The sequence below is a fragment of the Dermacentor albipictus genome, chromosome 1 (genome assembly GCF_038994185.2).
Source record: "Dermacentor albipictus isolate Rhodes 1998 colony chromosome 1, USDA_Dalb.pri_finalv2, whole genome shotgun sequence".
Taxonomy (NCBI): Eukaryota; Metazoa; Arthropoda; class Arachnida; order Ixodida; family Ixodidae; genus Dermacentor; species Dermacentor albipictus.
Genome location: NC_091821.1, coordinates 224,259,106 through 224,284,659, shown reverse-complemented (window position 1 = coordinate 224,284,659; position 25,554 = coordinate 224,259,106). Strand labels below are relative to the sequence as shown.

The following is a 25,554-nucleotide window of genomic DNA, read 5'->3' as shown; positions in this document are numbered from 1 at the left end:
CTATAGGCTGCGGCGAGCTCGCAGCGTGGTCGGCGTGGTCTGTGAGAAGTGACGAGCCTTTTCGCACTCGCAACAGGGCAGAAAAAAGTGCGAATCGACGCAAAACTCGGCCTAGAAACGTGCTTCGCCATAGCCAGGGCTCAATACGACCCAAGCTGGTACGACCCAGATGTCGTTTCCCGCGCCGCCACCAGGCGCCGCTACTATACCTCAAACTCCAGCGCAAGACGCCCATGGTCATCGGTAATTGTTTTGGCATGGTTTTGAAGTGAACAACGCGATCGTCTTCAAGTGTGTATCAGACCATGGCCAAAGTTGATTTTTTATGCTAAGCCATGACTTCCAGCAATGTGAGCATGGAGGAAAGAAGAAATTCTTTCCTCCATGAGCGTGAGGGAACGTAAAGTGAACATGGTGAGGATTTGCTTTATTCCTTCTTTTTTTTTTGTTTTAATCAGCTCTTTGTGCATTGTCCATTGTTGCAGTCCCACCTGTAGAAAATTTTATGATTTCGTGAGCGTTTTCTCCGGTTGGCAACGCGACGAGATGATCGAATAAATTCGTGATTGTGAATATTCAAGGGAAGAAAATCGCGGCTCGCAGGCGACCTATAGCAGATGCCCTTCATGGCCTCCGAGATAGCGTGCGCTGGCAGGTTTTGCTCCGGACCTTCCATGCACGTTTTCGCCGACCAGGCGGTGGCGCGTGGAATATGGAGGGGCTTTAGCCGCGTACCATGAAAGAGAACCAAATGGAAAAGGAGCTGGTGCTGACAAATTTCAAGTGGAAGAAAGCCGAAGAGAAATTTTCTAAACGCACAGCCAGAGGGCTAGACAAGCTTCCCGTTTGGCTGATTAATGAACTAGGACCAAAAAGTAAGGAAGCTCTATTGAAAGCAGTGGAAAAAACTTTAGAAGATAGACGAGTACCAGGCAGTTGGCGACAGAGTAGAATGAAATTAATTTATAAAGGTAATGGGGAGAAATATAGAATTCACTCATACAGACCATTGCATCGGTAATATACAGGCTAGCAATGCAGGCAATTCAATTAAAGCAGCAAGCATAGGCTATAGATAATGAGACTAATGGCATTTCGGGAGAACTTCAGAATAGGTAGGCGTTTGGATGATAACTTATTTGTCCTTACTCAGTGTATTGAAATATCAAGAGTTGCAGGGAGACCGTTATGTGAGGCCTTTTAAGACATTACAGGAGCTTGAGCAATGATTGTTTACAGCTTTTGAGAGAGATTTACCTAGAAAATACCCTTTGCGTTGAATGGGAAGGTATGAGGAGTGAGGAGAAAGTTGATATCAGCAAGGGACTGAGGTAGGGGTGCCCGTTATCCCCATTGCTGTTTATGATGTACATGGTGAGGATGGAAAGAGCACTAAAAGGAATTAATATAGGGTTTAATCTTTATACAAACAGACGGGTACAGCAATAGAGCAGCAACTTCAAGGTTTGTTTTGTGTGGATGACATTGTGTTGCTAGTTAACAAGCAAAGTGATATGCAAAGTCTGGCTAATATCTGTGGACAGGAAGGCGAGAATTTAGGTGTGAAATGCAGCGTTAAAAAATCAGGTGTTAAGGTATTCAATGAAAACAGTGAACAGACAGTGTCAATACAGAGCCAGTAAATATATCGTGTAAAAGAATACAAATACCTTGGTATATGGATAAACGAAGGCAATAGATATATGGAAACACAGGAAAAAACAACAACAGTGAAGGGGAAGGGAAATCGAGCCATAATGAAGCACAGAGCGCTATGGGAATACAATAGGCACGAGGTGCTCCGGGCTATGTGGAAAGGTGTAATGGTTCCAGGACTTCCTTTTGGAAATGAAATCGGGGGTACAATCAGGACTCGATGGAAACCAAAGGTCAGTGGGACGCCTTGCATTGAGTGCTCACGGGAAGACTACAAATGAAGCTGTGCAGTGTGATATGGGGTGGACATGTTTTGAAGTGAGGGAAGCTCACATTAAAATTGATTATGAAGAATATGAAGAGGAGGAATATGAAAGAAAGTAAATGGGCTGGGAGAGCGTTAAGGTATATGTACAGGAAAAACATTGATTCAGAATGGAGGAAAAGAACTAGGAAGCTTACCAGCAAGTTTGGTGATGAACACAGCAACAAAGAATGCCAAGTGGAAAGTCGGAGAGGATGAGATAATGTCATAGGTGGAGGCAGTGGAAAAGAAAGCTGCCCTGAGTAACTACTTAAAAGGAAAAAATGAAATCAGGAAAGAAACAATTGATGATTACTCAATGGGAAGCTCATTACTTTCCAAAGTGAGATCAGGATGCTTTAGAACATGCACTTATAAAGCGAGATATAAGAAGGTAGAAGAAGCATGTGCTTGCTGCATTAGAGCTAGGGATACGATATATCATGTTTTATTAGAATGTCAAGAAATCTGCCCAGCGGTCGATTTAGGCACCACTGGTCTCCTTGAAGCCCTTGGGTTCAGCGAGAGCAGGGGCAAAGTAAACATGTCTGCAATAGAGATTAGTAAGAGGTGATGGGAAGATTGGTGGAAGAAAAGAAGGGAAATGACAAACAACGGAGGCGTACAAAAGCGAAGTTCATAATAGGGGTTCAGAAACTTTGATTATGGCTATTCATTGTGGGTTTTTTTCCTTTTCTTTTTTTTTTCTTATTTAACAGGTAGGGCATTAGGCAATATAATAGTAAGAGCTTGGTGGCACAATCCACTGCCCCATTCCAAAGGGGATGCTCATAACATCCATCCATCTGGCGAGGACGCAGCGGAAGGCTAAAAAAAATTATGGGGTTTTACATGCCAAAACCACTTCCTGATTATGAGGCACGCCGTAGTGGAGGACTCCGGAAATTTCGACCACCTGGGGTTCTTTAACGTGCACCTAAATCTAAGTACACGGGTGTTTTCGCATTTTGCCCCCATCGAAATGTGGCCGCCATGGCCGGGATTCGATCCCGCGACCTCATGCTCAGCAGCCCAACACCATAGCCATTGAGCAACCACGGCGGGTACAGTGGAAGGCTGACCGTGTGAGATTTCAACGTGCGCATTGCCTCTCTTTTCATCTGCTGTAGGAGATTTTCACAGGCTAGCTCGACCTTGTGCTCTACCTCGAACATTTTGCCGTCTCAACTGTTTAGTTATTTTGTACCTTGTGTTTTCCTTTACCTTCTTTTGTCGTTAGCCATTTATTTAGGCACTGAATTTGTAGTATCTATATAGCCTGTACTTATGTTCAATAATTTATTTTTCAAAACAGATCATGTGTGGCTTCACACACCATTCATTGTCTGAACTGGTAGCTCATCATAAAGAGCAGAGTTTAATTGTCATCTGCCTAGTTATTATTATTATTTTCACTTTGCATTGCAATGATTCATCAATTGATATGACAGTTTTTGGGTTTGTAGGCCTACCCTGTTGTGCAGTTATGTTCGTGTAATGTTTACTAGTATCTTACCCAGGGTCCTTTTTTCCTGTTTTTATTTTCATGTTGCATGCCATCGCATTCTGTGAATAATGCTTTTGTTACATGATGCTTCTTTTTTTTTGCCTTGTTGATTAACACTTACTTTGCATTGATGTAACCTTACTTGCCCATTGAATTTGAATTATTGAAGGCATTGGGTAAGCCAAATGCCTTCCTGAAGGCCGCACAATATATTCATAAATAAATATATTTAAGAAAGTAAACATGCCCTACGCAGTCATGCAGAAAAACGACTAGCATTTTTGTATTCTATGTAATTAAGATTTAAATCACTACTGTTTTAGTTATGGTAATGCCTGCTTGGGTGGCAACTACGTTCATTAATAAAAGAGTAAATAATTGCATAATTTATCATTTAACACTTGGCGCGCAATTTCTTGCTCCATCCAGCCGTGTGACTGTGACACGCAGCAGGTAACGGCACGTAAACTTAAGCAACAGAACATACGACTTTTCTTTAATCTGCAGAAACACCTTTCATAAAGTGTGCTGCGCCTTGGTGAAACATTCTTTGTGTGTTTGCACATTTTGGTGACACTGAACCTTGAATGAACCTTGAACCTTGAACCTGAACCTGAGCCTTTCGACTGGCATACTTAATACACTCTAAGAAAAGTTTACACCCTTTGGAGTGTATATTTACCACACAACAATAATCGTCATCTGTCTTGCCCGCATTTCCTTTCTTGAAAACGCTGCACTTATTACTTTCCTGTCGGGAATGCTATGTCATGCTGATAACGCGCATGCCGTTCGTTACTGGAAACTACCAGGCTCGCCGCGTTAAAGGAAGGAAATGTGGACAAGACAGATGACGGTTATTGTTGTGTGGCAAAGGGTGCAACTGTTTTTAGAGTGTAAGTATGTAAGTGAAGAAATAAATTTAAAAATCTTAAATATATATATATATATATATATATAGATCCTGGGGAATACATACCAAAGACATGACATAATTATGTGGAACGCCGTAGTAAAGGGCTCCAGATTAACTTTAACCACATTGGATTCCCTAACGTTCACCTATATTGAGTACACGAGCGATTGCAGCATGTTTGTGTGGGTGGGTCATGCTTGTTTCCATCTTGCTTCCCACCCTATCGCGATGGTGAAATGCATAGATGAAAGCAAGTGCCGACACCAGCAAGTGATTGGTTCAAAGCTCTGGAACCAGCTCGCAAAATGATGAACATGCATAGAACTCGCAAACTGTGAAGTATAGTGCATTGCCTGCACATGACGAACTCTTGCAGATATGTTCCACTTCTACATGCCAACATAAATGTGCTGGCCAGGAGTATGTGTGTGGAAAGAAAATAATGTATTTGAGAATAATTAGGTGCCAGAATGCAGTTTGCCCCTAGTAGACTGCCAGGTGTTACTTACAAATCAGTGAAGGGTCACATAGCATTGAAAAAAAAATTCTCACCAATTACAAGCCACAGCGATAGTACCTATGTGCTCGACAGCCTCTCCGATGCATGAAAAGCTATCGGTTGTTATAGTGGGGAGAAGGAACTGGCCATGCCCACCACTGAACTTACGCTCTTTCTGTGTGAATGGGACAGCCAGAGCAAAACCTGCCGGCGTGCACTACCTTGGGAGGCCATGTGCCACTCCTTTCGCGCAATGGGTGTACAGAAAAGCTGAGATGAACATACCAAAGAAATATTTCATATTTATTGTGAATAAGTGCAGATGTGTCATTTCTCAAAACTTATAAGCAGTGAACTAGGGTGGTTGCTTGGGCTAGTTGGTAATTCATGATCAAAAATAACGTACAGCGCAAAGGACAAGGACAGTGATACACAGCGCTGTGTATGTCGTCTATCACTGTCCTTGTCCTTTGCGCTGTACGTTATTTTTGATTATAAGCAGATTTATTTAGTCTAGTAAATTAAAAACGCTATGAGTGGTGCCACATTCCCAATCCAGTCTGCGTGCGTCGCGGCTTGTTCAGTTCATTTCCCGACACAGCCATGTTGACAGTCCCGTCATCGAGTAACACCCACCATGGTTACTTAGTGGCTAGGACAATACGCTGCTAAGCACGAGGTCATGGGATCAAATCTCAGCCATGGCGGCCACATTTCGATGGGGAAAAATGTAGAAATGCCTGTGTACCGTGCTTTGGGTGCACGTTAAACCCCAGGCAATCAAAATCAATCTGGAGTCCTCCACTCCAGCTTGCCTCATAATCAGATCGTGGTTTTGGCACGCAAAACACTAGAACTAAATTAATCATAAAGTAACATAGGTCCTATAGACAGTCCTACTTTGCTTTTGTGTTGACAGCAGTGGTTACTGTTCTGTCGATCGTTTTCACTCTGTTGGTTTTATACCTTCTCTTGTGAACGTGAAGAGGTCAACGGTAAGAAGCTTGTTCAGCGAAGTGTCATCTCTATAGAGAGAGCAACAGATAGTGGAACGTGTCTGGAATGAGCTGGACGTTATCTTGTAAGATGGATCCGATTGTTGCGATCATAGCAGCAGAGATGGATTGGGTGACGCTCCTAACGTAGGAGTTGCGATAGCTACAGAAACCACTGGCTCTTCTTCCAGTAGTGCATACGCCAGCCATGATAGTTGTGATGATAGCTTTCCAAGAGAAGGACTATGTCTTGAGGTGCAGTGTTCGACGGCCGACTGTGCAAGGGGCGACGATGGCTCCTTGACGGCTGTTAATGAAGATCTAGGGACAGGAGAGTTCCTTGAGGAGGACAGTTTTCAAGTGAAATTACAGCACTGGACACTGGAAACAAAAATACTGCCCCTCATTTGAGCTCCCTTTTGAAAATTCTTGAGCCTCATCACCTTGATTTGCCTGTAGATGCAAGAACGTTGCTGAGAACCCGAAGAGTGATGTGAATAGTTCCAGTGGATGGTGGCTTATATTGTTATTTTTTAATAAGTTCTATGCTCCAATGCCCCGAAGTGTACAACACTTTGTCAGTGATGGTAAATGTAGATGGATACCCATTTCAAGAAGTTCGAGAAATCGTTTCTGGCCGTTACTTGTAATTGTGAATGAGAGTGTCATCGGTACCCCTTTCATTGCCACCCTTTATGAAGGAAACAAAGCCTGAGAACTTGCACGCTTACATCCATGACATTACAGAAGGGATGAATGCACTTTTAAATGAAGGTGTCGGCTAAAATGATCGTTCCTTCAGGGTTCAGCTAAATGCATTGATTGCGATATGCCTGCAAGAGCATTTCTAAAATGTATTGTGGGTCCCACTACTTAGTAGGGATGCGAGAAATTTACTCAAGAAGGTGTGTACTCGAGCACAAACAACAAAGTTATTTTTCCTGATTGTACGAGTCCCCTGCAAACTGATGAGAGCTGATGAGATGATGATGATGATAAATCAGTGGCTAATCAGCCTTGCTGTGTTTAAGCATAGGTTTACTAAGCCAGTTTCCAAAAGTCTGTATGAGCCTGGTTTGTTTATGTGTGATGAGGAAACTCCTTGTGAACTGTTACGATTATGATCTTTACAAGTGAGACATTTTCAGCTAGTCATGTTGATGCTGTAATAAACCCTCCTAAGAGGGTTTATTGCTGAGGCTGGTGAGCATTATGGAAATGGAATTTATTTATATAATGTTCTTTCCTTACTGAACATAGCTGATGATGCCGTAACATTTGGACCTCTTGATGCATACTGAGCTTTTATATTTGAGAATTATCTTTATGAGATAAAGGCACTGCTGAAGGTGCATGTTTGAGCTCTACTACAAGTTGTGTGTTGGTTGAGGGGAAAAGGAGCAGGGCATTATGCAGTGCGATCCTCTTCTATGCCAGCATACAAACTGTCTGGCCAGTACTGCAATGGACCAGTTCCTCCTGGTTTTAAGGGCAGTCAATATTCTGCACTTAAAATTAAAGGCACCATTTTCGCGGCTGACAAGGGAGACAACTGTGTGAAGTTAAAAGATGGCCACATCGTCCAGGTAGTGAACATCATAAGCACCAATAAAGGAGTCAGCTTATGTTTTTTTTTTCTTAAGGACTGGACAGCCTCTACCATCAGCCTTTTGCTATCTGCAAGCTTGAACATCTTCGCAGCTCCACAGCTTTCGACAGGCTTTTCTGTGTGGAGAATAACTGACATTGAACACAAGTGTGTGTGCCTGCCATGTGGATCAGTGTCCTATGCAGTTTTTCTTTTCTGCACACATAAAAGCTAGAGGCAATGCAACACTGAATCCCTTTTTGCGGTTTGTTAGTTTTTCAATTTTCTATGACTGAGGTGTAGCTGTTTGTCATAATTATAAACAAATTGGCATGTATGCTTTACTGTAGATTAGGAATTAGGAAAGTACATGTAACCAGTGTTGTATTAGTTGAGAGTAACGGAGAACTTGTTCTTTCTCGTGGTTTTCCTTCCTGTGGCACACCATTGGAAAACTAGTGAGATACAAATTTTATGGAGTGGGTTAGTTTGTTTGATGCAGAGTAGGAGTACTTGGAAATCACTGGCCTGAGATGGACTTCGGCGGCTGGTGAGGGACACTGCTTGAGACCAGATATCCAAGCACTGTGAAATTAAATGTGGCATAATGCAAGCAATGACTTAGAATTATGTGAATTAAGCAAAGTTCACTTTTAATGCAGCCATTATTTGTACTCTTACCGTGGTCTGATTGAGAACTTATAGCATTTTATGCCTGTATGGTTCCTTCAATTGCCATGGCTTGCTTGTACTGAAATACTTTTGTGCATTTTATTGCGATGGAAATTATAGAGACACTCCAGGCGCACTTCCACCATCGTCGTTGCCGTCACAATCATGTTCCATATAAAGTCCAAGTGCGATAACATTGCAGCCTCACACAATATACTGTGGGTGCGAGGTTGAGCTGAGGAGGATAGTGGCTCGATCTTGCGTGTGCAAGGGAGGAAGGTGGGGAAGGAAGCATGCTGTCTTCCATTGTGTGCAAGGTAGCAAGGGGCAGTTATGCTCCGGTGGTGGCTGAATGCGCCTGTGTGGGCCCTGTTTTGAAAGCAATCTGCGGTGGTTACTGAGTCTAGGCACAACGAGGGCTGATGGCTTCGTGTGTGCTGTGTTCTTGCCACTTAGTTTACATTGTGAGAGGCACCATGAAGGGCAATTCGCTTGTTGCTGTTGCTGCTCTTTTTCACACCAGCATTTTGACAGCGAATGTCCGCGGTCGTAGAGTGAGTTGTGCTTAAGTTTGCCTTTGTGCACGTGACACTCTGCTTGTTAATTTAGTAAGTGAATGTTTGCAAGTTTATACGGCCACTGAAGCTACTATCCTTACTTCTCATAGCTGTCTAATAATTTGCTATCGCAGTCGATGCTTCGCGTTTCGGGTGAAACTGCAACATTTTTTTCAGCACTGCAGAGATTCTGTGTTTTTCACTTAAACAAAGTCATGAGGTGTCTGTCATACAATCTACGTGGCTAATAAGCAGATGGAAAGCTGCTTGGCCACCATATAAGAATTTTCACAGTATATCATTGGCAATAAAAAACTAGGAAATTCCAATTACTGCGTGGGAAGAAAGCAGCTGTTGTGTACTGTGCGAGTTTAGTAAGCTGTACAGTCATAGAAATTGGTCCTAGCCTTGTAATGTTGACTTCATTTCAGAGATGTTTTATTTCATGTTGTTCCTTTTTTTTCATGTGCTTGTTTATTTATTTTTTTGTTTGCAGCCATTTATAATGCAGCATGAGAAAAAGAGCAGCTGGCTGCTTTAACACTGGGCCTGGCAATTGAATATGACAGCAACCAGCACAGAAGGCGACGGTGTGCCGCGTGATTGACTTCTTCAGATGAGCAGCATGTGTCTGGTGCAGACGATGGCGGCTTTTTACAAGGCTTAAGGGAAACTTTTCCAACACATTCACGTCTGCAAGCAAGCTTCGCTGTCCTTTCTGAGCCTCTAGTCCCGCAGAATAGTACCAATAGCCGCTTGACTGATGTGCCTTTCATGTTCATGAGCCCTGAGCACTCTGGATCTTCAGCCATGCCTGCATCATCAGTGCAAGGTCAAACATGCAGAGAGGGATTCACAGAAGTCAAGTGAGTAGAAGGAGCACTGGCTGTTTGTACATGTTCTTACAAATAAATGTAACTGCTGATTACTTGTTTTAATGACAAAATGGAACCACCTTATTTCACTTCAAAGTTGCATGTGAGCTCACTCAGCAGCCAGCAGCTGCTGTTGCAGTTGTGGTGCTACTCAAAAATTTATCATAAGGTCTTGTAGCTTTCATTGTGCATTGTTTAAGAAGTATGAGAACTCTTATTGCCGTTCATTAGTCTTGGAAGAAAATCTAGTTGTCATCTCTGATATACTAATGTGGAACATTGCTATGCCTTTCCTTAACAGGACTGCAGAAGAAAACTCTGAAGGAGTTGGAAGAGATGAGAGCAGAGCTCTCAGCATAAGGAGAGATCTTAATGAAGTTGGAAATGTTGTACTTGCTGCAAGCACATGCCCAAAGTTCCAGACCTGTTGGCAGCAGCATCCTTGATGTGCTACCATTTACATCCGTGGAGGGTTTCAGGAGCTCGAGAGTCAACTCTCTATTGCCCAGAGCAAGAATAACTGTGTAAGTTTTATGTTTGTTATCGTTCGAAGTCAGCATTGTGCACACATTTTTAATGCATTTCAGCCATACAATAGTATTCACTGGCACTGTGGCTGTCATCTTGGTAGTACTTTTTTCATGGTAAAAGCCTGACCCTTTATTCACTCTGTTTATATATGGCTTACCTCCAGCAGCAGGATATGCTCCAAATAAGGTTCAAAGGCGGCATTTGTGGTATTATATGCCTTGTTGCATATGTCGAATCATCATCATCAGCAGCAGCAGCAGCCTGGTTACGCCCACTGCAGGGCAAAGGCCTCTCCCATACTTCTCCAACTACCCCGCTCATGTGCTAATTGTGGCCATGTTACCCCTGCAAACTTCTTAATCTCATCCGCCCACCTGACTTTCTGCCGCCCCCTGCTACGGTTCCCTCCCCTTGGAATCCAGTCCGTAACCCTTAATGGCCATCGGTTATCTTCCCTCCTCATTACATGTCCTGCCCATGCCCATTTCTCTTTCTTGATTTCAACTAGGATGCCATTAACTCGCGTTTGTTCCCTCACCCAATCTGCTCTTTTCTTATCCCTTAACGTTACACCCATCATTTTTCTTTCCATAGCTCGTTGCGTCGTCCTCAATTTAAGTAGAACCCTTTTCGTAAGCCTCCAGGTTTCTGCCCCGTAGGTGAGTATTGGTAAGACATAGCTATTATACACTTTTCTCTTGAGGGATAATCGCAACCTGCTGTTCATGATCTGAGAATGCCTGCCAAACGCACCCCAGCCCATTCTTATTCTTCAGATTATTTCAGTCTCATGATCTGGATCCGTGGTCACTACTTGCCCTAAGTTGAATATTTTGCCTGTAAAATAATTCTGTACATCCGGTCATTGACGCCTAACATGTTTTCATTTTCTGAATGTAGCCTACAAGACTGGCAAAAATGACTGAAGTTATTGCATTGTCCATTTTCATTAGGGCTCTTACGACAGCCCATAGCAAGTTACTAGGCACTTCCTCAGTTTTATTCTGTAGTAATAGTAATAATATGCTGCTATGGTGGTCTTTTATAATACTTCCGTTCTTAGGTCTGCTGCTTGCCAATGATAGGAGGATCGTCTCTGCGGAATGCCCTGCACCACATAGTGCAGAAGTACATGCGAGACAGTTATGCCCAAAGTTTTAGCATGACGGGGAGGAAAGGGAAGAAAGCAATTATGGGCCTGCACATTCTCAGTGTCATGACTGGTAAGCCAGCTAACACATTTATTTTTTCTCCTGTTTGCTGCAGGTATACCATACCTGCCAACTCTGCCAATTTGTCTGGGAGACTCCCGATTCCACATACAAGGCCATAATTTTCCCGTAAAGCTACCCCAGCTCACTGATAAAAGGGAAGTAAAATACAGAAAGATACGCGCCATGCAGAACAGCCGCATCATAATTTCCATTATGCACTAGGTGGCTAGCCGAGGTCTGATTTAAATCCACGCCGCTACTTTCTAGGTGTTGTAGGCCTAATTCAGTGTACTTCAGATCGATGCTTGCATTGAGAACTGCAGCAGAGGCAAAGGTCTAATACGTGTTGCACCATGACCGGTTTCCTGAAGTTAGCTTCGCTGCATTAGAGGCCTGTTATGTCGTGAAGCATATAAAAGTAGGAAGGGGCCACTGTAACGGGTCATTGTGTGCGTTCCTTAATTATACCCACCTCCTTATACCCCGTTCCTTAATTATACGCTTCGGTTGGCAGCAGTGGCTGTGGCAACAAGCTTCTGCCGCTAAGCCCACGCATTTCACTACGCAGGCGCCGAGGCACTGCTTTCAGCGGTCACCATTCCAAGCCGTCGATATCATCCCTTGAGGACGACAGATCGACCCGTGCATCTGTTTGCAGTGACGAGTGGAAGTGGACCCTGACGTGGCGCTGCCATCGACGCTACTTAAGCGGGACCGCGCTCATCGCTCTGCACTTCGGTTGGCAGCAGCGGCTGTGGCAACAAGTTTCTGCCGTCAAGCCCACGCATTTCACTACGCAGGTTAGTTTTCCTTCAATTGAATCTTTCCACCCAATTCATATTGCCACACCTGCTGTTGCCAACCTGGTGTATCTTTGTGAACGATGGTTACGAATGCAGAATTGTCGCGCGAGGTTGACATACTTCGACGAGAAGTGGCTGAAATGCGCAAAAGCCTAGAGATGTTCAACTCGCTGTACGAAAAAATGAAACAAGATCAGGAAGCGCTAACATTGGACAACAAAGCTTTAAAACAAGAAAACGAGCACTTAGCCAAAAGGCTCGCCGATTCGGAGCAGTACTTTCGAATCAACAACGTTGAGATTAAGGGTATGCTGTGCACGCAAGGGGAGGACTGCAATGCCATTTTGCAAAAAATCGGAGACCAGTGATTTCTGCAGATATTGACGTCATTCACTGGGTACCCACCAAAAAAGACAAAGACATAATGGCCCGATTTTGCCGGAGAACGAAGGCTGATTTTATCAGCAAAGCTAGAAAGGCTAGATTAACTACAACAGACCTAGATCTCTCTCGGACCCCAGCCACACCATTCTTTATCAATGAACACTTGACGGCCGACAATAAGCGTCCTTTTTCCCAGGCATTGGCTCTGAAGAGAGAAAGAAAATGGAAGTTTCTTTGGACCGATGGTTGCCGCATCAAGGCGAGGGAAACGGAAGTTAGCCGGGTGTGTGTCATTGGAAGCGCGAGGGACCTGTCTAAAATTTGCTAATTGGGACTGACCATGCTTCACTTGGCTTGATAATGGGCTATGTTCCATCCGAAATAAAACCATTAGTGTCAGTTAAAAAGCCGGAACTGACGTTCTTTCATCAAAATGTTCGATCACTTCCAAATGAAATAGATGACTTGACCTTGCTAATCGACACTTTTGGAGTACCGTTTACATCAGTGATGTTAACTGAAACTTGGTTGACGCCCACATCGCATATGTTTCAGCCTCCTGGCTATCAATAGTTTTCCTGAAGTCGTCAGGTTAAGTGTGGGGGCGGTGTCGCGCTTTTGCTCAGGGATGATATTGTGGCTAAGCCCGTAGATGAATTCACTGATATAACTTCCGACTACGTGGTGTTGACAATGCAGAGTCATAGTAATATGTTTTCCGTTATGTACAGACCACCATCAGGTGACGCAACCCGATTTCTTGTGTTTCTTGAAAAACTTTTCAGTTATACATTGGAAGAGAAGATCAGTCTAATCTTAGGCTGATCAGTATAGGCATGCTTTCGTCTTCCCCGCTACAAAAGGATTTTCAATCTCTTATCACAACCTATGGTTTTTCAAACACAATATCTACTGCAACACACATGACTATTGAAGGTGCATCCCTATTAGATGTATTCATTTCAAACATTAATATTGATTCATTAGAGGCGGAAGTTGTGTACATTGTTATCAGTGATCATCTCGGTATTATATTACTAGTAAAAAAAAAACAGTCTTTATTCAGTCCATTACTTCATCAAATCTTGAAGCATTTTGCTAAGCTATTACTCATTTAGCTTGGAACAGCGTTTACCGAGCAGAAGATAGTTACATGGCGTATACTGCTTTTATGAGCACTTTCAAAACTGTTTACCATGAGCGCTTCCCCATGAAAAAAATGACACGGCCATCCTAAGCACGAAAACCTTGGCTAACACCTGAGCTTCTTGGTATAATTAAACACAAACATGCCATGTATGCTCGATTTATGAAATCTAGAGATCCTTCCCTGCTCAGGGAGTTTAAGAAATATAGAAATAATCTCACAAATCGGCTTAGGGCTGCTAAGCATGCTTATTACGTGGGAATTTTTAATGACCCAGCCAATCAAAAAAGTGATGTTCTCTGGCGCAAATTGAATGCTCTGCTAACGCCCAATTCAATTTCAGCTATTCCAGATGTTTTGTGTCATAATGGGCAGAAAATTTCCGGAAATGCTATACGAAATGCGTTTAATGAAATCTTCACATTAAAACCACAGTTAAATGACGTTGATGGCCTCAACAACTCTACTCAGTTCCTGCTTGTAAACGCGTTTAGTAACATTCTATTTCTTACCCCAACTAGTCCCTTAGAAGTCTTTTCTTGCTTCAGCGATACAGGTAACAGCTGGTCCCTGGACGCCGATGGCATCCAGATTCGCCCCATAAAGTATGTGCTTGATATTATATGTCCTGTTCTTAACCATATTTATAACTTAATATTAACTACAGGCATATTTCCTAAACAAATGCATATTTCACGCATTGTTCCAGTCTTCAAGCATGGTGATAAGGGGGCACTAAAGAACTATTGACCCATTTCGATAAATCCAGTGTTTTAGAAAGGTATTGAGAAATTAATGCGTATCAGATTGCTATGATTTTTTAATCACCACAATTTGTTTCAAGACTTTCAACCTGGGTTTAGGAAGCATCGCTCTACCAAAACAGCCCTCCTGACTCAAAAAGAACTAATTACAGGTGCATTCAGTCGTAATAAATGGCATGAGGCATATACATTGATTTTTCCCAAGGCGTTTGACTTAATTGATCATACCATCCTTCTTAGCAAATTAGCAACCTATGGTGTGCGTGGAACAGCGCATGTGCTTTTAGAATCCTCTCTTTCAAACAGGACACAATTCGTTGATACAAACAATGAAACATCTGCAAGGAAGCCAGTCATTGTTGGTGTGCCATAGGGAAGCATTCTAGGGCCGCCCTTATTTTTGATTTACATAAATGATATTGTACACTGCACAGACAGCGCAACATTCGTCTCGTATGCTGATGACACGACAGTTTTTATTACAGGGAACTCGGAAACAGAGATAGAAGCGATAGCTAACAAAACACCGTCTAACCTAGATGCCTGTGTCATGGTGAATTCTTTAAAAATAAACCCTTCAAAAACATAAGTTATTTTGTACACGCCTAAAGGAAAAACGCTGACAAAGAAGTTTAATTTATTTTTGGGCTCTCAACAGTTAGAGTTGGTGGATTCTGTTAAAACCCTTGGAATACATTTTTCAAAGCACCTTGCATGGAATGTACAGGTGCTGACAAAAGTGGTATACTCCACGCAGCGGGAGCCGGAGCAGCGGCACACTGCATCGCGACGCCATCTACATTGACACTAGTGAAGCGACATGCCTGCAGATAATAAAGGGCACCCATTGGCTGTCTCAATCCCAGATGCTGCCTGTAGATGGCGTTGCGATGCAGTTTGCCATTGCTCCGGCTCCTGCTGCGTGGAGTAATACCACTTTTGGTGGCGCCTGTATATGTTGAAAACCTCCATTCAAAGATGTGGTCTGCCATTGATGTCCTTGCACGTACGCGATGTATTCTTCCTACAAAGGTAAAGATTATGATCTACAATGCATTAATGTCCTCTATGTTGCAGTACTGCAGCATAGTCTGGTGTACTACTGGCATAACAAATTTGCGCAAGCTGTATTTGCTGCTGAAAAGAGCCATATGACATATTGCTGCTACACATTATGCTTCATCTACAAAACTTCTTCTTACAAAGTATGAAATTCTTCCAGTGTTCTGTTTATATAATTACAGGCTGATGTTGTGTTATAAAGCTTTTGTTAAGTATGGTATCAGTACCATAATTAATCTTGCTAAGTTAAAAGCAAACACAAGTGTTTGTTCAACCAGGCACAAAGAAATGTGGACAGTACCCTACCCTAGAACTTCTTATGATGAACAATCTTTGTCCTGCAAGCTACCTTTCCTTCTGAACCTATTAAACCATGGAGATTTTGATCCTTCGTGCAATCAAAATTCTCTCATTAAATGTTTTGCACAGTCCATTTATTTTCAGGAATAGTGCATCCTTTTGAATTTTTTCCCCTCTACTTGTCGATCGCTGCTTTTCATGTTCATGCCATTTCAAGCCTATGCAATTATAGGTTGTATTGTTCTTGCGGTTTGTTACAAAAATTTTGTTGCTCGATGTTGTGTAATATTTGTTGATTTTTTTAAACTCTTTGTGCATGACTGACCGTCATCCTGCAGTATAGCCAACTGTAAAGGGGTCGGGACCTCGTCAAGCTGCTCAAGCTTTTGGTCCCATACTCGCCTATTCCAAAGGAAATAAAGTTGATTGATTGAGTGATTTATTGATTGATTGATTGATACCTGCATGCACGCACGCACTGTCTTCGGTCACAGTATGAACCTCAAGACCTATAATAATTATAGTGCCAGCCATTCCGAGCTGTTTATGATGCTGCTGTGATACTAAAAAAAAATTGTTTTATTTTCTTTAACGCAATAGATCATGTTAGCTAAGTGAGACATCTTGTTGCTAAGCCAGGGCTGCTGTGCCTGCCTTAACTGAAATGAACCGTCGAACCTTGTTATATTGCACAAAGGCAAATTGAATTATTGCTTATACATACCAAATCACGTAGAGATAGATTAACTGCCAGGAATAATTTCAGCTAATTTGGCCTGCACATGTATGAACATGAGGCATTGGCATTGTAAAAAAACATTGGGATTTAAATAAATGGTGAAATATTCTAAACATATACGAACATAGAACCTAAATCTGCTTCCACGGTTTTGTATTGAAACTTTTCAGAGGCAGTGAAGAACTTCCCTGATGCCAACGACACGATGGTGTGGTCATATGCTGCTGATTGGCTGTGTTGCGCTCCATCAACGATTCAGAGAAGGTACAAGTATTTTTCTCAAATGATCTGCCTGTACTCTGAAAGCGTTGCCATAAGCTGTATATACCTAGGGTATGTGGCATGTGAGCTCGTATTGGTTCATGCGTATGCCAAACCCAAGAGCCTGTAGGTTTCTTGTCAGTTTTAAAGAAGTACTGACAGGAATGTGTCTTGTTTTATTTTTTTATTTCATAGCCACCGACCCAGTAATGATACTGCTACTTCCTCAAAAGTACGGCTAATGATTGCGTTGCCTTTTAGTGCGACCACTTCAAAATGCACACCATAAGCAGCACGACTTTGGATGTCAAAAATGACAGCACATCTTCAAAACCTCTTGCAGTGGTTTCGTAGTACCAGGTACCATTGAAGCGTACAAACAGAGCAAAAAAGAAAGCCACAAAATTCTTGAGTTTTACATGAGAAAACCACGATCTGATTGAGGCATGTTGTACTGAGGGACATTCAGTTAATTTTGACCCCCTCAGGTTCTTTAACTTGCACCTAAATCTAAGTGAACGAATGTTTTTGCTTTTCGCCTCCATCGAAATGCGGCCACTTCAGCTGGGAATTTAACCAGTGACCTTGTGCTTAGCAGCGCAGCGTCATAGTCACCAAGCTACCATGGCAGGTGTACAGACACTGTGGCCATGCTTGAAAAAACCAGGTCCATTCACCACTTAATGGGCAAGAGGGGGGAGCGTGTCCCGCTGTGTTTAGGAGCAGTTTCGTAGCTTTCAGAGTTTGCAATACCACATGGCTACAGTCTAATCTTTCAGTGTCATTACGTGTCTCCGTTGCCACATTTAAAGCTGTGCTGTGCTTGATGCATAATTTGAACAGGTTGCATAAAATGTGTTCTAATTTTGACTAGTCAGCAGCTACCTAAAGAAAAGCAGCAGAAGCAGTTTTCATGTCAATACCTCCTTTAAATGTGCAGTGCTGTGCTCTGTTGATCACATGTGCTCTGCTAGTTTCCTGTGTGTTACATCAACTGTGCTCTGCGTCACAAAAAATATAGCGTTGTAGTGACTGAAGAACACAGCAGCAAAAACTGTATTGTGAAACTATAGTCGGATACAACTTTAGAAAAAAGGGGGCGTTTACTCCTCCGAGGCGGAGGCAGACGAGCATCCACCAATGGGCGCGCGCTCTGGACAAACGTCATGAGCCAGACGGCTGGTGACCCCGCCGACGGAGAAGATGGCCGCCCGCGCTTCGAACTGGGCGAAGTGGCGACAGCTGTGTGCTTCAGCCCCTCGTCAGAGTGAATTCCAGTAGTGTTTGTGAGGGTCTATCATGCCGGAAATATTACTACGAACTTACGATGCGCCATTTATGCCGCGTGCATTTATTCTGAGCCGTGATCCGTTGAAGGAACATTGCAGCGATCATCGCTGGCGCTGTGCTACGCTTTGCCTGTAAACAGGATCCCGCCGCGACCGCTGCGAACACACATCCTGCGTACTTGTTCCATGTTGTTTTATTTCGCTCCCGAGTGAAGTTATGGCGAGAAAGTTTTCCAAAGACTGGTGCCTACGGTAGAGGCGGGTGTGTTTTTCGTCGGATGGGGTGAAATGATGGAGCAAAACCATTCTCAGGAGAAATCAGAAAAGTTCGCGCAACAGAAACTATTTGCAGAAGAATCCTTCAACACAAAGATTTGTCGCCGTCAACTTAGCGTAAACTATCAATAGAGAGGTTTTAGCTTTTCCGGTATTCCGGTAAAACGCAGGCGGACGCACGGCGCATTGGGGCGGAGGCGTAAACGTGAGCGGTCGAGCGGTCTGCACGGTGCATCCACCTGGTGGCGCAGTGCTCAAACAGACAGAAACAGTTAATATTGCATTAACCGAGCGTATTCTTCTTCGCTGCTGGTGTAAATTTTCAGCACTGGCATAATCGTGTTGCAGCCCCAATGCCCCGTCCGCCTGCGTTTTACAGGAATACCGACGGTGTTCCGGTGTACCCGAATACCGACGAAGCGACGGTGTTCGAGTGTTGTGTGGCACCGTCGATTGATTGCTGTACACCAGTTCTCACTGCACGCGCAAGCTGTAGAATGCGTGCTGTGAAACTGTGAAAACACAAAACCAAAAAATATAAATTTCATGCTATTTGAAACCAAGACTATTTATTTAAAACGATGAATGAAGCATTTTTGCACCTTCCTGCCTGGACCGTATTCTCGCCCCAGGTTTGTAATGGTTGCAATAAATGCATTGTTTTATATAAGTACTTTTTCTATAGCAACTGATTCATTTTAAGCATGAGAAACGAGTAGTAGATACGCCGTGTACAAGTGAACAAGCGCAAAAGCGTTGCAGAGCTGCTCTTTCTACTTTTGTCACTTGTAATGAAGCTAAAGAGCAGACGACGGGCAGCGTTGTGAAAGGCACGGGGTTATTTTTCTGCCGCTATCCGGCATGTGCTGCAGCACATGAGAACTCTAATAAACCAGTCATCAAATGCAAAAGTCTTTATTTATACCGAGAATTACGCGTTTCAGGAGCACGATGTTTCAAGCGGGACTATTTTAGTCGCGGAGGCTATCGGGTGTCGCGCTTCGGTCATCTGGGCGGGGCCTCCCCTTTTTTCTAAAGTTGTATCCGACTATAGCTGTTTATTAGCCAAAACTGTGCTCAGGAAAACAGGCTGCACTCAAAGCTGAATGATAGCGGCGAGCACAGTCGGCGATCGTCTTAATTTGATCTGCAGGTGAAGCATGTCAACTTTTATACATGACTAGTCGAAGGTTCAGTGTAATTGCTGGTGACCACCTGCCTTCCAGAAAGTACTACACCATTTTCATTGCGCGTGCAATCGGATTACACAAAGTTTGGGTTTGGCGACAACAGACCACAAATATAACTAGTGATAACATTTGGGAAACTTCCAATATATGCAGGTGTCTGCAGGTGTGTCCTGCACTGAGCGATTACGTTTCGCATTTGTTAGTCTATAAAAAGCGGTCACCGGAGCAAGATAAACAAGTACGTGTGTCAATATGAGCTACGAAAGGTTCATGTTAATTTTGATATGAGTAGTATTTTGTATTGTCTTTTTTTCAGCATTAGAGTGCACCGGAGGATGCCAGCTGTGCCGATAGTGTATAGAATAAATCTGTTTTTGAGCAAAGCTTTCAGAAACAATAAAGTGACTTTTTTTCACCCAAGTAGTTGTGAAATTAGTAGTGTATACTGACTGCTGGTCAACATTCCTTCCCTGCTCTTATCTAATGGAATGGCATACTGTAAAGGCATCATGAATGAAGGAATACTTTATTCAAAATGTAGGTCAGCTGTGTATGGGATGCAGAGCATGTGCAGATGTTTCCCTAATGTTAGAAAACTGACAAAGCAACATTCTGAAATGTTAACAGTGCTAAAATATATAAGCAATGTTGCTAAAACATTAGTGAAATGCTATTACAATGTTGCATGCTAACATTGCTAAAATGTGATTCAGAGAGGACATTATCTATGTGACGGAGTTGAAAGGCATCACTGCTGCAAGGTTGTAGCAATGCTTTAAGCTACCAGGGCACCTTATCTCGACTGGATGCTCAACCTTTCATGGCAGTGTTTTGCACAGCACATGAATGGTTTTGTCTCAGCCGTGTTATGCTTGTATTTTAACCAATTAGATCTACGACCCCCCCCCTCATTCTTTTTATTCGTTGACCTTATCTTACAGTCTACTGTAGACGATGCCGGGGCACTGGTGCTAAGGTGAATGAAGAGAGGCATCGACCGCCTCGTTGATAGTTTTACCTGCAGAAGCTGCACTGCATCGCTGATGGCCGCTGTTGCTCTAGCAGTGGCTTCCATAAAGTCGGTACTGCAGGAACCACCACAGCACAAGACGATGATGATGACTGCCAAGTTGACATAAAAAATTGAAACCCTTTCAGTTTTCCAACCCACACCAGCCCACAAGAAACGTAGCCATGTTAGCAATCTTTCAAGTAAGAACCCTCACCATTGCTCTCCTTCTGAGCTACCATGCTCTGGAGAACCTCAACCAAACAGAAGTTCTTGGGAATCTGAAGACCATATGTACGCAGGCAACAGCACAGGACAACACTTACGACAGGGAGTCCAAAGACAATGAACCCCAAAAAGATGCTCGGAGCATGAAGTCGGCATTGTTTTGTTCCAGGTGGATTGGACAGCTTAGGAATCAATGCTTGGAAATGATTTTAGCACCTGGTTAATTGCAATTTCCAAATGATCAAGGCCAAGCACATGCCTGAAGCTCAGCAACAGACACAAAGGGTACCTTTCCTTGCCCAAAATAATGCTCTCAATCAGGCTGAAACCACAAGCTGATTTGACTAAGCTTACGATGGAGGATCTTGCCATGGTACTTGATGCCTTGACTCCAAACGAGGCTCTTATTGAACATCGTCACTACCCATGACCCAGCTAAATCACGCCAAGCAATTGACCAGCCTGCTCTGTGAGTTCAACTGCATAGTGCGCTGTTCCTCTTTCAGTGCATCCTGTGCAGACATGCACCAAGCTGTGATTTGTGGGTTTGCAAAGGACAGCACAAATGAAATGCTCATGGTGAAGCTCTCCTTGGAAGGGTAAACAATCATTGCTATTTGCCCATGGAAAGTCTCAATCAGCCCTTGTCACGATGGAGGCTTGCAGGACGCTGGCTCACATACTTTACTGCTGCATGCCCCTGAAAATGTACCCGTACGAGCAGAGGCCTGTTGTCTGTTAAATTTACACTGCCACAGCTTGGTTCATACACAAGACATTTACTGAAACAAGGGCATGTTCAGCTAATGCGGCACCCTGCACAAAAACGCATGGACATGTGCATGGATCAAGACCTGCATTGCGTTTTATGTAAAAACTTGGGCCATTTAGCAACTGACCACGAGTGCCCTCGCTGATAAGCACAGACTAAAACAGCACAGAAGTGAGCCAAGACAGCATACCGCCCCCGCAGCTGACAGCGCCAAGACATGGACAAAGGCAAAATCTAGAGCTGTCCATGCAGAAACAGCAGGCGACACCCACTGCAATTCTATGACTACGACGCGGCCTTCCTGAAGCTGCAACCTGCATCAGAGCCTCTTCGGCAATCCCAGGTATTTTGACCATTGAGGACAGCCTCACCATGCCACAGCCCTCAAGCATGCCGAGTTCTGTTGAAAAGTTAACACACCGCAGACCATAATGCACATCTTAGACAACCAGACTAACAGGATATAAGACTTCGCTTCCATACAGCGCCAGCTACAGCTTTTAACGGGGATGATGACAAGACTGAAAGAACACCGAAGAGATCTACAGCAGAGAATATATCTTTGTCTTACAGTCTCTGACTGGATACAAGAGCCCCAACCTCAAAACAAATCACATTGTTCTTGCAGCACTCTACTTCACAGCCACCTGCGACGGTGGCAACTCTGGAGGAACCTGTGAGAACAGTCGCTGCGCCACTAAACATTCAGAAGGCGCTCAGCAGCATACAAAAAACTTTATCTCCAATCGGATATGAAGCAATCGGACATCAAGTATTGTTAACAGCTTTCAGGAGCTCTCAGCAGCTTAGTCGCTGTTGTTACCCCAACTACAGCTAAGTATGGGTAAGCCACAAAACGCAGCTAAATCAAACTTACAAGCCAGCTGTGACCACGCCGCAGGTGTTACAGTAGTACTCCCCTGGGCTAGCCAAATGTGCAACAGAGCTTAACCACCTTTCTAGGGGCTAGCTATGTATTTAAGTTTGTATCTATGTATGTTTCTATAACCGTTTTCTCACCTACCTGGGTCAGTGGGTCGAATCTGTAGCGCATCAGGTTGCTGTGCTGAGGGAACAGGGTTCGAAACCAAACATTGAACCAACTTGGGTCACTGAGTATGTGGTAATGTGTACAAACATGCCGCTCTTCGATGAACCTCTTTCACGCTGACATGGGTCACTGTAGATGTGAGACTGGTTTAGGTGGCATTGTTCAAAGAAACCTTGACGCCGAGGTGGAGCAGTGGGTATGTGCCACTTGGTCTGGCTGGCCTTCAACGAACCTCGTCATTGCCAACTTGGGTAACTAGGTAAGTGCCATTTGGAATGTGCTGCTCTACAATGACGAAAAAGATAGCTTACTCCGATGCTGAGCGGAATCGAACCCACGTCACAAGGACAGCAATCCGACGCCATGAATGCACTGAGTATGTGCCACTCTTCAATGACCCTCTTGCCAACTTGGGTCCCTGAGTATGTACCACTGAGTGTGCAGCCAGTGAGGGAGCAATTTTCGGCATTTGCAGGCACCAGCTTACCACACTTCTCTTCTCGGAGGCCAGGTGCCAATTTCTCAGTAGTGCCACTACGTGCAGCATGTGTGTCCAGAAAAGCGCAAGAGGAGTCCGGTTGCTGCATGATGCGTTTCTCTGCATTTGCACGCACTGGCATGCCACGCGTTTTTAAAACAAAAAAAGCATGCCAGATGCTTTTTTTCTAGAATTCGGTTTTAGTCTAAATTGTTGGGTGAAGGCAAGCTTACTAGAATGCGATGGTGATCAGGGGACGACACAGTTTCAAGCCTACAAGGGCTAAAAATTTAAGGAGCCTGGCAAAGTTGCCCAACTACCTGATGCCCCAGCAATGTTAAGTGTTTTTTCTTTGTTTTTGTTCATTTGCAATTCATTTTGCCTGCCACAAGATGAGGATCTGGGGGGTGAGATGGTGCACATGGTGTGAGGCAAACGCTGGCCCAGGTCTCTGCAACCTTTGCCTTGAGGTCAGTGTGATGGTTAGGCTGGGCAAGTCCACCTATCATAATGCAGTCATATCAACTTATTTTTTCCCCGCACAATGTTATGGACAAGTGTCAGCAGCACGTGCTGCTGGTTTCATGCATGCTGCGATTGCAACAGCTGGCACATTAGGGGATGCAGAACCGTTTTGCTGCTTTAATGTGTTATGTACTGTTGCTACCTACACTGCATGCCATTGTCAACGCACCTGTATACTTTTATTTCATGTTGCCACATTCTGCTCAAACCGTTTTCATAGATTCTACTGTACAAAACTTCCTTTCGTTCCAGCTGGTGCGCTCTTAATTCAGTGGCAGTAAAATAAACTGCGTGATTAGCTGCAACATAGTGAAACAGATAAAGCCGCATGCCATCTGCAAGACGCTGATCATGCTTTGCATAAAGGAAGTTGTTGGCATTGTCATTGAGAATGAGCACTTGAAAAAAATTGGAATAAAGTACTATGCTCAAGTGACATGGTTGCAGGAAAAGTGAGAAATAGTGTCAGATATGTAAAGTTAGATAACTGATAAACTAAAATCGGCCAGGAAGTTCTCACTTGTCATGGTTGAGAGCTGCGACTCCTGTGGCAGCCCATAGCTCATAGTGTTTGTGTGTTTCGTGGATAACTTCGTCTTTGCCAAAGAGTTGCTTTTGTGCAAAGAGCTCGAAATGACAGCGGAAGGTCAGGGCTTCTTCAATGCTATTAAGCTTTTAGTTCTGCATGAACTTGGGATATGTTTGTCGTAGTACACTTATGGTGCCTGTGCACTGGTTGGCAGATTGGCAAGCTTGCTAGGCCCTGTCAAGCAAATAGACAGTTCAGTTGTATTTATACATTGTATGCTTCACAGGGAGGCTTTGGCATCAAAGAAACTGAGCCAAGAGCTTGCGAGTGTGATGCAGCATGTTGTTAAAGTTGTGAACAGCACCACTGGAAGGCCTAAGGCCAGTCGTCTTTTCAAAGTGCTTTGTGAAAAGGTGGGTTCAGAATACCAGCACCTGCTCCTACACACAGAGGTGCATTGGCTTTCGCACGGAAGAGTGCTCAGGGTATTTGAGCTCTGGAAGGAAGTATTTTTTTAGCAGAAGACAAGGGGCTGCGAGAGCCTATCAAAGACCCTTCATTCCTCGCTAAGCTTGCTTATCTGTGTCACATGTTTGAATAGCTGAATCACCTAAAGTCCAGCATGCAAGGGGTTGGGAATAATGCAGTGTATAGGGACAAAGTGAGGAGCTTCTGTGGGAAACACAGCAAGTCATGAAAAATGACCTTTGGCGCTGCCACCCGGCAATAGTATTGCAGCAAATAGGATGACCTAACACGTGACCTTCTATTAGCGTACAACATATGCAATGGTCAGTACTTGATGTCACTGAAGGGGGCACCTTGTTCACATTTTCAGATGCCCTCAGTTGGTCACGCACCCTCCTGAAGCAATATGGTGTGAGAAGCTGTGCAAACTTGGTTTCATCTTTCAAGAGTGCGGGAGCTTTCAATAAGGACTTTACAGCAACTTAGTCCCTTTCAATGTGAAAGCTGGTTAAGAGTGCCATGAGATCACTGAAAAGCAGAGGCACACTTCTGTATTTTCAAAACAATCTGCATTACTTTCTGGTTGATAGACTCACTTCTATTATTTGCCCTGTTGCCTAAGGTTAGCGACCCCTTGCATTCCTGACACCCACTCATGTCTGATTAGGTGCCAATTCTTCATGAAATATGTCACAACAAAAGGGCACTGCATATCTTGAAGGCCCTGCAGTAGTCACGAGTATTCTTCATCTGTCCTTGCGTAGCACATTCCCGCTTTTTTAAAATTGATGCTAAGAGCTGGTGTTAATGGACATTTTCTGTGGTGTAATTTCCCTCTTGAAGGGGCGCAGGACGTGAAGCAGGCAAATGTAGAAGTCAGCATTCGGAAATATTTCCCCAAGTACCTTCTTCTCCATAAAATACTTGTCAGTCATCACTGCAGATGTTCTAAGCATGCCTTCGCT

General features: G+C 43.7%; 1 long non-coding RNA gene across 5 annotated transcripts; it reads left to right on the top strand.

The window, feature by feature from the left end:
• The first annotated feature begins 237 nt into the window (after positions 1-237).
• On the top strand, positions 238-24,996 carry LOC135912067 (uncharacterized). Of its 5 annotated transcripts, none has more exons than XR_010567555.1 (7): positions 238-414; positions 9,191-9,560; positions 9,871-10,093; positions 11,164-11,323; positions 11,883-12,114; positions 16,684-16,777; positions 24,960-24,996. It is a non-coding gene; the product is annotated as an uncharacterized lncRNA (long non-coding RNA). The 5 variants fall into 5 exon arrangements; XR_010567556.1 differs by lacking the exon at positions 24,960-24,996 and adding an exon at positions 20,471-23,057; XR_010567552.1 differs by lacking the exon at positions 24,960-24,996 and adding an exon at positions 19,846-19,940.
• Positions 24,997-25,554: the final 558 nt, after the last annotated feature.